Source organism: Protopterus annectens, chromosome 2.part0 (assembly GCF_019279795.1).
Source record: "Protopterus annectens isolate FY-2018-M chromosome 2.part0, PAN1.0, whole genome shotgun sequence".
Taxonomy (NCBI): Eukaryota; Metazoa; Chordata; order Ceratodontiformes; family Protopteridae; genus Protopterus; species Protopterus annectens.
This window is the reverse complement of record NC_056728.1, coordinates 844,028,884-844,044,343: the sequence shown is the minus strand read 5'-3', so window position 1 is coordinate 844,044,343 and position 15,460 is coordinate 844,028,884. Positions and strand designations below refer to the sequence as shown.

Below are 15,460 nucleotides of genomic sequence, written 5' to 3'. Positions count from 1 at the left end.
TCTGTACACCTATGCCTGTTGTTCTACTATAGTTTAGCACACTCATAGTAGCAATGCCACAGTTGTGGCCACTGACAAACTGTGGCATATTCTTGTAGGTCCCTCTGGTGTGACAGCAGGGCAGATGACACATGCTGGTGAGTGTGTTAACACTTTAAAGTTGGTATTGAAATGTGCATGTCATAGGTGAGGTGTAGGCCATGTACACATAACACACCTACACATAATGCATGCTGTGCATGTTTGCTGTGAGACGTTAAACATCTCAGTAAAGTCAGTAGCTGTCTCAATGACATGCAATGCACAGAGCATCAGACACAAATGTGGCAACACTGTACTGCACATTGGATAGGCATAGTTGACACACATGTACACAACATAACACGTTTGTCATACGCAGTACACATCAACATGCTACACATGTTGTAACCGGACACCCACTGCCAGGCCACACTTCAGTATCCCACATGTCATCCACACATCACATATATTATACCTGAGGTGTAGGGGCCTAGCATGGGGCTGTGCAACACTCTTCAACACATAACACAGTCATGTTAGGCAATGCTCCCTATTGGGCACCTCACACACCCTTGTGCAATGTGGCTGTGTAATTGTGAACTTAGCCACTGCACTGCGGTTCAGGTACAGCATGCTAGGCGGTGGTCTAGCACACTTTAGTGGCCTTGAGTGACCCCATGATGCATGATGGCTAATGGTACTACACCCCATACAGTTACAATGGCCATGTCCAGGATTGGTATTCCATCACGTACACATGCACCACTCATCCCGTGTGTGTACATAGTATGCATGTGCTACACCTGTGTCCACAATTATCTGCTACAGACACAGACACTGCAATCAGACATGGAAATCCATGTGACACACAGATAACACATGCAGCCATGGTATGTATACTTGTGAGTGATGGTGCACAGGACATTGCAGAGCTTATAATACTTGCACAGAAATGTTGTGTCCTTGTACACATTGTGTTGCAGGGTGTAGGCAATCACTGAACATGTACACACATGCACCACAGCCATGTACACTGTCATTAACTATGGCTGTCTACACTCACACTGCATGGACTTGATCAATACTTAGTCTGCATCCTGACACGTGTGCCGCTGCTGTTTGCCTTGTGATACTGTCACCCACCTTCAACCACCATTGAGTATGTTTTGGATTGCTGTTGTGTGTGTGTATCTGCTGTAGTGAGGAGTGTGCATGTGTTCCTGTGTGCATGTGTGCATGTGTGCATGTGTTCATGTGTGCATGTGTTCATGTGTTCATGTGTGCATGTGTGCATGTGCAGACCGTAAAGTGTGTTTCCTGTCTTCCTCTCACAGGTGCTGAGTTAGGAGTTGGCGAAACCAGCAGGTGACCTGAAGTCACTGCCATGGATAGTGGTGATGATGACACATGTACTGTGGCACAGGGAGATTTGACATGGTCTGTCAGTCCACCAATCGACAGTACACAGCATTCAACCCCATCTACGCACACACTCATACTGCCATTACATCCCTCACCACCAATGGCCATAGGCGAGGGACAGCATACAGTTGGCATTGACCAGGAGAGTGTGGTACCCATGGCACTTGCATCCCCTCACAGCAGCCATAGCCATAGACCCGGAATGGTACCACATAGGTGGAGGTCCAGGGGTTCTCGGGGGAGCAGCACTGGTCTTATTGCCCGTGGCAGGCATGCCCTCACAGGTCTTACGATGACCACTATGTTCCGGGCTGTAATGCAGGCTCAGGCACGTATGGAACAGTACACCAGGCAGGGACTTAAGGCGCAGAGGGCACATTACACTGCTATCAATGACAGCATCCATGACCTTGCCGGTGCCATCCAGACTTACACTGAGGTCATTGATAGACGTTGGGGGGAGACAATAGATGCCCTCCACAACATGTCTTTCTTGAGCCAGGACCGTGCGGGACGGTTGTGACGTCGACGCAGACGCCTGCCAGCAACAGCAACAGCTGGCAGTGATCGCGGACGGCCCACAGTTCACAGCCACTCCCATAGTGGCAGTACCAGCCCCAGCAATGCTGGTGCTGGCCTGTCCATTGACATGTGCACATGGCTCTGGCCAGTCCCAGCAGGGACATGGGTCCAGTCATAATGCCTCTGCCTCTGACAGTACCCAGTCAGGGTTGGTACCTGATACTGTCCGTAGCACCCCTGCCAGGCACAGGTACTGTGTCCATGGCCGGAGACTGTGATCTGTACAGCCTAGCAGGTACAGTCTGTGGCTGTCCCACAAACCGCCATATATGGCAGCCACATGGTGGAGCTGTGTGCATGCAGACATGCACACATTAAGCAAACAACTAGGGCTCACACATACACACACACATTACATTAACATTGGCCCATGCTGTACTGTTGTCTCTCTCACACACACACACACACACACACACACACACACACACACACACACACACACACACACACACACACACACACACACAGACATGTCAATTGGATGGGTCAATGTCAGGCTCTGGCAAACAACAAAACTCCCTGTGCATATGATGATACCTGTGCCGCCTCCTGTCATCTGCATTATTGATGGAGGGACAGGCTAACATGGTGCTGATGCACAGGGTGACACTATAGCAGTGTAGCAATAATAGCAAGTTGCCAACAAGGAAGTATAACTACATCTTTGTAGCTATATCTGAGCAGACATTATGCATCAAATCTCTGATTGTCAGTGTAGCATTGTTTACACCACTGTTAGGTCTGAGTATGTATTATCCACCCATGTGCCACTTGGCTGATGTGTGATGTGTTGCCAGCATGTGTTAGTGAGTTGACAGTATGTGTGTGATGTGCGCAGTACAGATTAGCAAGTGTACATCTGTGAACATGGTGGGTGTGCACTGTCTGGATGTGCATGCATAGTGGACACATGGGACGTGTGGCATACCCTGTTGTACACATTGTTAACATCTCATAGCATCTTTCAATGGCCAGTATGCATTCTACTACAGTTATGTACTACCATGGGTAGACATGTGTATGACATGGGTTGACACTATGCTGTGGGTGATACCGTTAATATCTGTCAATGATTTGCGGTCTGGTAGTATACACAACCTCAACAGCATGACTATAGGCAATCATTGGACGATGTTCTGACAAATGACACACAGTAGTAGGGAACCCAGTATCAATTGGATCCTTCCAGTGCTACACTATAACACTAACCAGTGGTAATGACCGCCACCCATTACTGTGACCACACCTGTGTGTTATATAGCCCCCTTAGGTACATGCAGACACACTAGGGATGTGTCCATCCAAATCTGGGAATGCATGGATTGGCCTACAATGCATTCCCTGGATGGGATGCATATCCTACACAAGGGTATCATGCAGACAGATACCTGTTGTCTGATACATGCTGTATAGCAGTAAACCGACTATGACATAGTCATCCTCATGTACTATACATACTATCCCGTCAGTACTACACAGGTGGTAGCCTTCAACATGTATGTTGGGTACCATTGTGTACATACAGACCCATGTTATGTCATGTGTCCCTTGATATCCACATATCCATAGGTATTGTGGAGTCCCAAGGTGTATCACATAAGACATTAGAGGCCTGAATGCATCTCCACAAGGTAGTCGTACACCTATAAAGACTGTCCATTCTTGGCAGACTTTGTTGTGTATGACCATGTCTGACATATACCCTCACTCATACTACTCTTAAGTAACTGTCATGGGTGTGTGTGCCACAGATGACCTTGGCCACAGAACACGACAGTGGACGGCCGTGTCACATACATACATATGTGACATACAATCTGAGAAGCAGCGGCACAACCTGTCAATGGAAACAAATGTATTCATGTAGTATGGAGGCTTCACACCTATGTACTGATTTAGGGGACATGTACACATATATATTTGCCATGCAGATACCTGATGTGTGCAATGCACTTACTGTTGTCATCATACTATGTCATACCATGTTAAAAGCAAAACCCACACTGCATTGACCAACAGTGTAACACACAGTCACTGTTTGGAGGATTCAAACCCCTACCTAACTATGCTATGATACTAGAGAGAGACGCATTACCACGGCGCACTATTCGCTTAATTGTCTAGTTTCCCTTCTCCTGCTGTATTTGTAGGATGGTGACATCATCAGACTTTCCAAAGAGGAATGTACCTCTTTTAGTGTGTTTTCACAGTCTCCAAAAAGGACACTCCTTTCAAAGACAATTGCACACATACACACACCCCCCACACCAAAAATGACACTCCTTTCAAAGACAATTGCACACATACACACACACCCCCCCACACACATTGTTTGCAGGATTCAAACCCCTACCTATGTTATGATACTAGAGAGAGAGAGACGCATTAACACAGCGTGCAATTTGCTTTACTGGCTGTTTTTTCTTCTCCTGTTGTATTTGTAGGATGGTGACATCATCGGACTTTCCAAAGAGGAATGTACCTCTTTTAGTGTGTTTTCGCAGTCTTCAAAAATGACACTCCTTTCAAAGACAATTGCCCACACATACACACTGTTTGCAGGATTCAAACCCCTATCTAGCTATGTTATGATACTAGAAAAAGATGCATTAACACAGTGTGCTATTTGCTTCATTGGCTGGTGTCGCTTCTCCTGCTTTATTTGTAGGATGGTGACATCATCAGACTTTCCAAAGAGGAATGTACCTCTTTTAGTGGGTTTTCACAGTCTCCAAAAAGGACACTGTTTTCAAAGACAATTGCACACATACACCCCCACACACTGTTTGCTGGATTCAGACCCCTACCTAACTATGTTATGATAATTAGAGAGAAACGCATTAACACAGCGCGTTATTTGCTTTAGTGGCTGGTTTCCCTTCTCCTGCTGTATTTGTAGGATGGTGACATCATCAGACTTTCCAAAGAGGAATGTACCTCTTTTAGTGTGTTTTTACAGTCTCCAAAAAGGACACTCCTTTCAAAGACAATTGCACACATACACACACTGTTTGCAGGATTCAAACCCCTACCTAACTAGGTTATGATACTAGAGAGAGATGCATTAACACTGCACGCTATTTGCTTTATTGGCTGGTTTCTCTTCTCCTGCTGTATTTGTAGGATGGCGACATCATCAGACTTTCCAAAGAGGAATGTACCTCTTTTAGTGTGTTTTCACAGTCTCCAAAAAGGACACTTCTTTCAAAGGCAATTGCACACATACACACACCCCCACACACTGTTGGCAGGATTCAAACCCCTACCTAACTAGGTTATGATACTAGCGAGAGATGCATTAACATGACGTGCTATTTGCTTTACTGCCTGCTTTTCCTTCTCCTGCTGTATTTGTAGGATGGTGACATCATCAGACTGGACATGGTGATGTGTGTACACTTTCTTTTATACCATTCCAGGAATGATCCATGTGGGTCAGCAGGTGTCAACAGCTTGAACAAGACCCCAGAATCCTTACCTTGTGTGATCTATCTGTGTACACATTGACATTCCGTCATATGTTAACACATATTTATGCATAGCTTGTTGGTTTTGTGGATACTACATGTGTCTGGGATGTTGATAAAGGGCTATTCAAAGTCTATGTGACACATGTGTAGATGTGTTCATTGATGTATGTCCTGGGTGGCTGCCTTGCAAACAGTCTAGCATGTTTGGGAACCATGATCCGCACATGAACATACCACAGTTGGTAGGGTTGTGTGTATGTCAGCTTCCAATAGCTCTGTTTATGACTGCAACCATGATGGACTCCATGACCTTGCAGATCAGACCTCATAGGCATACTGGACTTGACTTCCCATGGTGTGTTGTGCACCAACACTTGTGGGGAGTGCCATATGTAGCTGTGACACATTCAATGGTTCCACATCCTGTGTAGGGGGTGAGGCTCAGCTGACTGTTCAGGTGCATGATCTGTTTGTTCTGTAGTTTGTGCATGACACATATTGGGAATCAATGTATTCCAACTGCTGCCATGCTTTTGGCAGTGGTGGTGGCTGCTCATCCATTCTACATGTGATATCTCCTGGTATGTTGATGTGGACTATTGTCAGTGGGGGATGGGTATGTACATATGGGCCTGTCTGTCATGATGTCGGCATTGTCACTCAGGTACAGTTGGCCCTGACTCAGGACATATATGGGTGTACATTGATATTTATGACATAGCTGAAGGAGGTGTCAAGATTCAGTCTGGACTCCTTCTCAGCTACTCTTTACAAAACACCAACGAACATGAGCACTAATCCCTGTTATACTCTTTTACATGCTTAACACCCTACTGATCCTTTGTGATCAGGCTACAGAGTATATCATGATAATATCCTGGCATGTCCAGTGGTAGGTTTTGTGTGTACTCTTCAATCCAGCTGGTGGATATTGTGATATTGACACAATGTCACATCTGCCTCATGTACACAGACAACCCTCTCCTCCTCCCGACAAACTCAGATATATGTGTGAGATGCACCTATATAGACCTATATAGACATACAAGGAGCTGAACTCTCTCAACCCATGACTGGCACAGTCTATCAGGTGGTGAAGGCAACCACACACATCACATATCAGTCTCACATATCCTCTAGCAACAGCACTCAAACCACATTAGCACACATAGACATACTCGGATGCTGTAAGTGTACTCTACCTAAGCAGCAGAGACCTCCAAAGCAGATACACACACACCTGCTACCCCACTACAATACCCACATATCACAATGTTCACAATGTCAGTGTGCCACACAGTCACTGCCCTTCGGGCTAAACAACATACCTAATACACTTGTAATAGGCGACACTTATTGTCAGACACACTGACGTACCACTCACCAGCCCTAACAAGGGAATAGTCACTTTGGGCTGTCTGTTGGGTGCCAGGATCTGCCGCATAACACAGGCAGTCAGGTCACTCCAAAGCAAGTACAAGACTGGCACCATCATTATCCATGCTGGTGTGTATAACCTCAGACGTTACTCCCTGGACCACATGACATGATACATGGAGGAACACTCTGATCATGTAGCCCAGGCCAGTATGACCCTGACCTTGTCTAGCATCTTACACCCACCAATTATGATGTCACAGTATACAGACACACATATCACATTTAACAGTTGCCTAACACATTTGTTTCATTCATAGGGGATACAGTGTCTGTCAGCGTATGGTGACATGCTCAACATGCCACGTAGCTTCACTATGGACAGCTTGCACCTGTCACCCTTGGACTTTGGAATGTTGACTAAGGCTCTTGCTACCACCATAGTGCCTTTTCTAAGCAGGGCTCAGAAGACAAACCCACCTCCATAGACATTACAGGTTAAATGAAACTAAGGGTAATGCTGCTCAACAACAGTTGTGTTAACCTCATATTGTGGCCACTCAGGACTCTCCTCAGTATGGAGGATAGCAATATCTGTGCACTGACAGACACCTGGTTCAGGCTCGCTTATGCACACCAGCACTACCAGGTTATGTTTCATACCATGCTGTCGGACAACAAGACTTGGAACAGACAACACAACTAGGGAGAGTATCCATATACATCACAGATATACACACCTCCAGGTTAGCACTGCACAAAGCATCACAGACCATACATATACAACTACCATTGTGCAATACTGCCTTTCAGTTTGTTGCCTGCTACAGAACACACTCCCAAACTCAGGAACCACACTCGGCTTTCGTGGGAACTAAGGAGAATATGACGGTCTCCACAAACACCATTATATTGTGTGACTTCATATACACAAATATTGACTGGGGATACTACTCAAGCCCCGACACACTCACCCAACAGTCGCTACAATTTGTGGACTCATATGCTATGGCACAACCAGTCAGCACAGCCACAAGGGGGAATACATACTGGACCTGATCATCACCAACATGGGGACTCTATGTTCCACACCAGCGATATACCCCTCATTGGTAAGGTCAGAACATACATGTATCTCACAGGACATACATATACCCTCCACACACCCATTCTGGGTAATCTTGGTGAACTTCTCATGAGCCAGCATCTCACTTCACCGAAGCAAGGTGGCATACCTTCAGAGATCCTGGGACAGTGGCATATATGGCTCACACTGCTGCATCCTTTACATACACATTCTATGGACACCTAGTGGACTGCATGGATTGTGCTATCCCAAATAACAAAAGGACCCACTACTACAATGGCAGGGGACTTGTCTGGTAGACCCCAGCCATTAATAAGCCGTACAATGTCAGGAGGAAGCTACTACATGATAGAGCACAATCCCAGACTGGGAAGGCATCTGTGATCTGTACTAGCAGACAGCTATAATCACTCATGGACTTTTCTAAGGGCCGCTTCTACCAGACAATTGCAACAGACATGTAGGACTATCACACGGCCTTCTTCAATTATGTCAGGAACCTGGGTGGACACTCACTGATATGCTGTGAGTTACTGCATACTGACTAAACCTACCCTGAACCCACTGGCATTGCCTACATCCTGGCAAACAGGTTCAGTGCAGATGTCTCCCACCCATCCCCCCCTAAGGAGCAACTATCCATCCCAACAGAGTATAACCTCCCTAACATCCCACATTAACAGGTGAGTGCTGCCCTCCCCACAGCATACATCACAGTATCAATGTGACCAGATGGTGTCCCAGCCTGCATCCTACACGAGCATCATGATAAACGCAACCCTCACATTACATCACTGTTCAATATTGGAGTTACCACAGGATATGTACTCAAGGAATGGCGTACTGCAATAGTGATCCCGCTCCACAGAGTTGGTGCCACAACGGACCACAGACAATATTGCCCTATAAGCCTATGTAGCCTGTTCTGCAATGCTATGGAGCATATTGTCATAGGACTCATACACATAGACATTGGGAACTTACAGACACTGTGTCCATTTCAGCATTGTTGTGGGCAGTTCTTGCCTCTTGAACCTGTTTGTATTCTTTAAATGGCTAACAGGTCCATTGACATAGGGACGGCTGTCCACACAGCCTACCTGAACCTTGCAAAACCCTTCGACACAATAACCCACTGGGCCATTATGCATAGGCTCACCAGCGTCAATATGGACACATATCTCACACAATGGATTGATACCTAGATCAGGGATAGCACCCACATGGTCAGAATTGCAGGTGCCATGTCTGACTATACACCAGTTACACATGGCATCCCACATGGCTTGGTCCTGGGACCTCTCTTGTTCAGTATATATTTGTCTTACGTACAGGCTACCATAGGGGGAATATGGTTGAACATGTTTGCACTTGACTGCAAACTGGGTGCCATGATCAACTCTCCAGCTGCCACATGCATACTCAATCAGGGTCTCACAGAGATGGATGACTGGTGCCTGAGCCATGGCCTACAGCTAAATGCCATTAGTTGCATAGTCATCCCCTTTGGGAGTAACAACATGCCCACACATTACCACATAGGTAGTACTCCATTACATACGGTAGGAGTTGTTAGGGGTTTGGGGATATGACTTGTTCGTACTGTCGCCTTTAACATTCACATTGCCAAAGTGGTTGGACACACCTTCTATGTGGGCCACCTTATCCCATATGGTTTCACATCTAGATCGAGTGAGGTCATTGTGCCCGTATACTCATCACATCCATGCTTGGTTCCAATGCCACATTTGGGGTGTACCTTACCTGACACCTGCAGCAACTGTACTGGCCATGGAAGGTCCTCACCAAGCAGATCTAGGGACTCACACAGATGCCCTGCATAGTTCAGATGCAGTAACTCCAGCTCTACTCAGTCACTTACCACCTACTCAGATATGATGTGTGCCTGTTGTTTACAGATATACCCAACCCAGAATTACTGGACATGCTCCACCTCAGGATATCCAACTCCCTTGGAGCTACACACTCCAGGGACGTATACCTCAGCACAGATGTTAGTAGGACATTGTGGAGGGACAGATTCTTATCCCAGAGGCTCCACTCACTACAGAATGTAATCCCAGTTTCACATAGGCAGAGCAACCCACTGACCACCTACTGGAGACATCTTGACGACTGTATGGGTGATTGTATATTTACCCCTGGGATATCTTCTGTGTCCCTGCTAGACAGAGGCACACTAGCCTAAACATACATGGGCTATCTTGTGTGACCTACTATTCACACACACAGTGTAGTAATCTGACAGGGTTGCGAATGCCAAACACACTCTGGCTAGGCTCGTACATGCCTTTGAGGCAGATAGCCTAGTATCGACCTCTGAACCTATGCTAATGTTCAAGATGCACAATGTTTATTGCTGATACTGTTTGCAGGTCTTTATCATCTTTGCTTTACCAGTTTCCATGAACAACTTCGGTATCTGCAGAACATATTTGATTATGACAGGGTTCCACTATATTATAGATGTGTGTGTTGTCAGATAACTGTGTGCACAGGGTGGATTGCTGTATAGTGACAGGTTCCTGGGTTAACACATGCAACTGCCAGATATGCGTGGCCCACTGCTGTACTCAGACATGGCCTAAGTGTGTGAGCATGCCCAGTTCTGCCATTCCATGTTTTGTTGCCTGACATTTGTCTCATTTATTCAAGTGTGTGAGCATGCCCAGTGTGACCCTCCAGTATGTTGCTGTCTGAGGTCCACTACATTTGTTGATGTGTGCGAACATGACCAATATTAACATTTATACTGTGTGTGTTGGAAGTCAGGTTCTGTTCTCACTGCAAGACTCACCTTTGTGTCATAACTCAACAAGGATTATGCTGTGCCTGCAGGGTTTCCATGGAATACTTTGCATAGACTTATCAACATTCCGTCATACAGGTGGACCACTGCAATACTGTCATGGTTTAGTGGTTCAGTACTTTGGCTATAGTGAACAGTATCCTGGGTTCGAGGACCATCACTGCTTCATATTTTCATACTGAGCAGACCAGACTGCTTAAGGGCCTGTTAACCTAATATGAGCATGTTGGCTTTTGTTCAGCTATGCCCTACTTAGACCAGGCTTGCCCGACATTGCTCAATATTCACCAACATTGCTGGACGTTGCCCAGTATTACTGAACATTGATCACAGCTGTGCTAGTTGGTGTGTGGGATTTTGTTTGCATATACTACGTGGTGGTAATTGCTGTTTAGCACTGCTTTATATTGCTTAACACATGGCATTCCTGCCTTAGGTGGTGCTGCAGGGCTGCCTATGTTGAATGCACATACTACACTCCCTGCACATGTTTGGAAGCAGGTAGTGTCAACTTAGGCATCCCTTTTACTTTATGTACAAGTCGGAGAGAGGTATCATTTCCAGAGTTCCTACTGAGCCAGTGTATGTGCTATGCATTGCCTCTTTGCCAAGGCCAAAGCATACTGGGCACACCTCCTTCTGCCTACTGGTGCAGGCTCAGGTTGTTCCTCCTCCGAGTCATGCTCTGCCTGTGATGGCCTTGGCAATGGTGGGGGGCTGTTTGGCCCAGGCCTATGCTGGTCCTGCTGCAGCTGTTTTCGCAGGATCATATTATGTAGCATAGCACATACCATGACAATTTGGGTACATGTAGTTGATGAGCACTGCAAGGCTCCACCAGATGTGTCCAGGCACCAGAACCATGACTTGAGTAGCCCAAACACATGCTCTATTACATTACGTGTTTGTGCGTGTGCCTCATTATGGCATTCCTGTTCAGATGTGTGTGCATTTCTGATGGGTGTCATCAGTCACGGCTCCAGTGCATAGCCAGCATCCCCCACTAGGTGACCATGTGGGATGTCCCCATTGGAAAATGTCTGGTACAGCTGTGTCAGATGCCAGATATGGGAATCATGGTAGCTTCCAGGGCAGCCTGCACACACATTCAGTATTATGCCCTGGGCATCACAAACGACCTGACAGTTGATGGAGGGGAAGCCCTTGCGGTTGAAGTAGACCCTACCCCGCTCACCGGCTGGTGCTTTGATGCATATGTGCGTGCAGTCTATTGCACCCACTACCTCAGGGTATTCCGCTATTTGCTGGAAGAGATGCATATTGCTGGCCAATACCTCATGGGAATTGGGGAAATATACATGATCACCGACATGTGCTGACATGGCATCCAGAAACTGGTGTAGTACCCTGGATGCTGATGCCTGTAATATCCCCATCATATCACCAGTTGGTCTCTGGAAGGTACCTGTGGCTAGTATTCTTAGGCCAACACATACCTTGGTTTCCACTGGGATGGGTTCCCCTCTGTTGGTTCTGTGTGTGAGACGTGGCCTGCACAGCTCAACAATTTGCTGCAGGAGGTCTCTGTCCACTCTATAGCGCTCCACTATCTCCAGTTCATGTAGCCCCTGGTAGGTTACCCTGGGCCTGTACACTCTTCTCCGTCTCCTCACTGTGGGTTATCCTGCAGCATTTCCATTGTCACCACCCTCAGCATGTTGCATATGTCGCCTTATAACAGCAATGGCAGCCCCTAACATTTCTTTGTCTCAGTAAAGCTTTTTCAGTTTTCACTTCTATTAGCTTACTGCAGTATCTCTTGTGAGAAACATATTGGACTGTTGTTTGCAGAGTTTTAAGTGCTAGGCTGGGCTGGGCTAGTGTACTGCCTGTGTAATTACCTGATTCTGATTGTTTTCACCTGCTAGCTCTGCTAGTACTTCCTGGCAGCTTCCTACTATTTGTTGTGCTTCCTTTTTCCTTTCTGTTTCCTCAGGGGGGGGGAGCGCCGCGCACACAAGCGCAAAAACGCGCACAGCTGCTAACACGCGTGCACACATGCTTACACGGACTAAAACTTGCTTATTCAGGTTAAACTGCATGCACACCAGCGCAAAGGCACTTACAACTCTTTAAACAGCCTTATACATGCTTACTCCGGCTTAAACATGTGCACTCATGCTTACACGCGCGCACACTGTCTTACTCGGGTTTACATGTGCACACACGCGTGCATACCTGCTCAACAAGAAACTTTGGTGTTATCTACAGCATACACCTTCCATTTCTTGGCTTTCCCTAGCCTACCTCTTGACACACCTCTTTCCATGATGTATAAATGACAGCTGACACATGCCACTCTGCTCCAATGAGCTTCACTTCTTTCATACATACCCCCCTCGTGATGTCACCTATCTTCTACTCTGTTACTCCCCATATCCTACTCCTACACTCCACTGACTGTCCTCATTTGCTATGTAAACTTGCGATTCACTATCCTAACACTCATTTACATAGGTTTGCCTACTAATGCTTGGTTACATGTCTTAGACTGAGCTTCCCCCCTTAGCAACCGCTACTCGGTGGCCATGTTGTCTTCAGCCTGCCATTCCCTTGCATTGTACATTAACAATTTTTATAAATTCAACATTTGTGGGTTTTAATTTTTAGTATTCTGGGTTTTAGAGTGCACCCCATTTGTGCGGCGCTGCGCTACGCTTAAACATCGGAAATCGGCGAAAAGAAATAAAATATTTTTATTTTCATATTGCATCAGGAAACATTTCCAATGGCCATATATTTGGCCATTGGCATGCTTCCTGCACTGGATGCAACCTTTATTTGGACCTGTCATGGCTCTGTTTTGCTATTTGCAGAACGGAACTCAGTTGTCAACTGAGTACATTTCTGCAAATAACACTGCTCTTACTCGGACAGGTATGGGTTTCCTGAATCGCAAATCTACTTCATTTGCATGCCTTTCACCTGCAATTGAGGTAATTTGTATATCCCTGCCCTGTCCATGTAAGAGCTGTTTTAGGAGCTCTCTTACACGCCCCTACAGGCTGTTCCTGGATTGCTCGTCAGACATGATGGCTGCATGGAGTCTTACTCTACTCTTAGACTCTGTGCAAGCCATCGTGAATCTGGCCCCTTGTCTTTGTATCCATGAACATGGTAATAAACCATCTGGGGGGGTTCTTCCCGGTCCATTTGCTTTGCTCACTCTGCTCCCCTCCATATCCCACCCATCCCCAGCACCTCTACTGTTATCCTAAGCAAACCACTCCCCCTCATTCTTATGATCCAATTAAATACAACTTTATCTTGTCCACACCCACATTTCATTTACACCTTACTTTTTTATTTAACCAAACTTATCTGCTCTCCCTTACATCCGTCATCTTGAATTCTCATACCCACTATAGTTCTTTAAATCTTTCTCTACTTTACCATCACAATACAATCACCACCTCAAACTATCTTACAATAGCTCCAGGCTTACCACCTTCTCTTCTACTATACACACAAACTTACATGGCACCATAATTTTACTACTGACCAATCACATCTCTCTCACTCCTCCTTATCACAAAGAGCAAGGCAAAATACCTAACCACATTGTCAAAGCCCACTCTGAAGTCAAAACATTTCCAACCTTACTTTCAGCTGCACACATATCACATGATAACATAATGTCTATCTACACCTCATATTACATTCAAACACAAATACCACTTTTACTATTTTAAAACCCACTATGACCATTGACATGCTCCTCCTAACCTGCCTAGCCTGTTTACTCTTAATTCTCAACCTTGCTACAGCTATATCCTCGCATACCCTCACACATCAATACACATCAACAACCTCCTCCAACCCTCTCCTCAATAAACAACATGGCTTCTCACATATCTCCTGCCAGCTTTTCCCCTATACCCTCCCAAATTATTCAAGCCACAAACTGGCCTCCTAAACTCATATAAAACCACACTTGACAGCAGTACCATCACCTACAAATAAAAAAAAAAAACTTGCCATGTTACTCATTCCTCACTACCTATCTACTCAAATGTGTTTCTCATTACCTATCTACTCAAATGTAGAGAAATACATTCTAACCCTGGCCCACCCTCTAATCCTAACCACAAGAGTAACCCCAAAGATTTAAACATACATACACTGAACCTTAGACGTATATGTAATAAAATACCCCACTGCATGCCTGGACTGATCAAAATAAACCTGACATACTAGCCCTTACTGAAACATGGCTCCACCCCAATGTAAAAGACTCAGAAATAATACCTCCAAACATTACAATAATCAGAAGAGATAGATCTAAAAAAGGGTGGCAGCACTTCTATATCCTTCTACACTCAACATCACACCCCATACCAGTAATATACCCATCTTTTCCAATGCTGAGGTACTACTCTCTTTTTTGTATCTCAACATATCAAAACAAATTTGCATAATAGTAATATATATCCCACCAGGTAACAAAATACCAGTGTTGGAAAATATTTTATCCTGGACATCCCAAACAATAAACGCCAAAAGAATAATCTTAGGAGATGTAAATACGGATTGGCAAACCATAACTTCCAACTCCCCCACAAATAGCATAAATCTGTATGTTTTTTCTCAGCTTATCATTACTCCAACAAGATACAACAAAGATCTTTCCAGCCAATCCAACATAGGCTG

At 45.5% G+C, this 15,460-nt stretch overlaps 1 protein-coding gene across 1 annotated transcript in view; it reads right to left on the bottom strand.

The window, feature by feature from the left end:
- Window positions 1-15,460, bottom strand: part of CDKL2 (cyclin dependent kinase like 2) — a 2,041,037-nt gene that overhangs the window by 1,415,706 nt on the left and 609,871 nt on the right. The window lies entirely within an intron of this gene.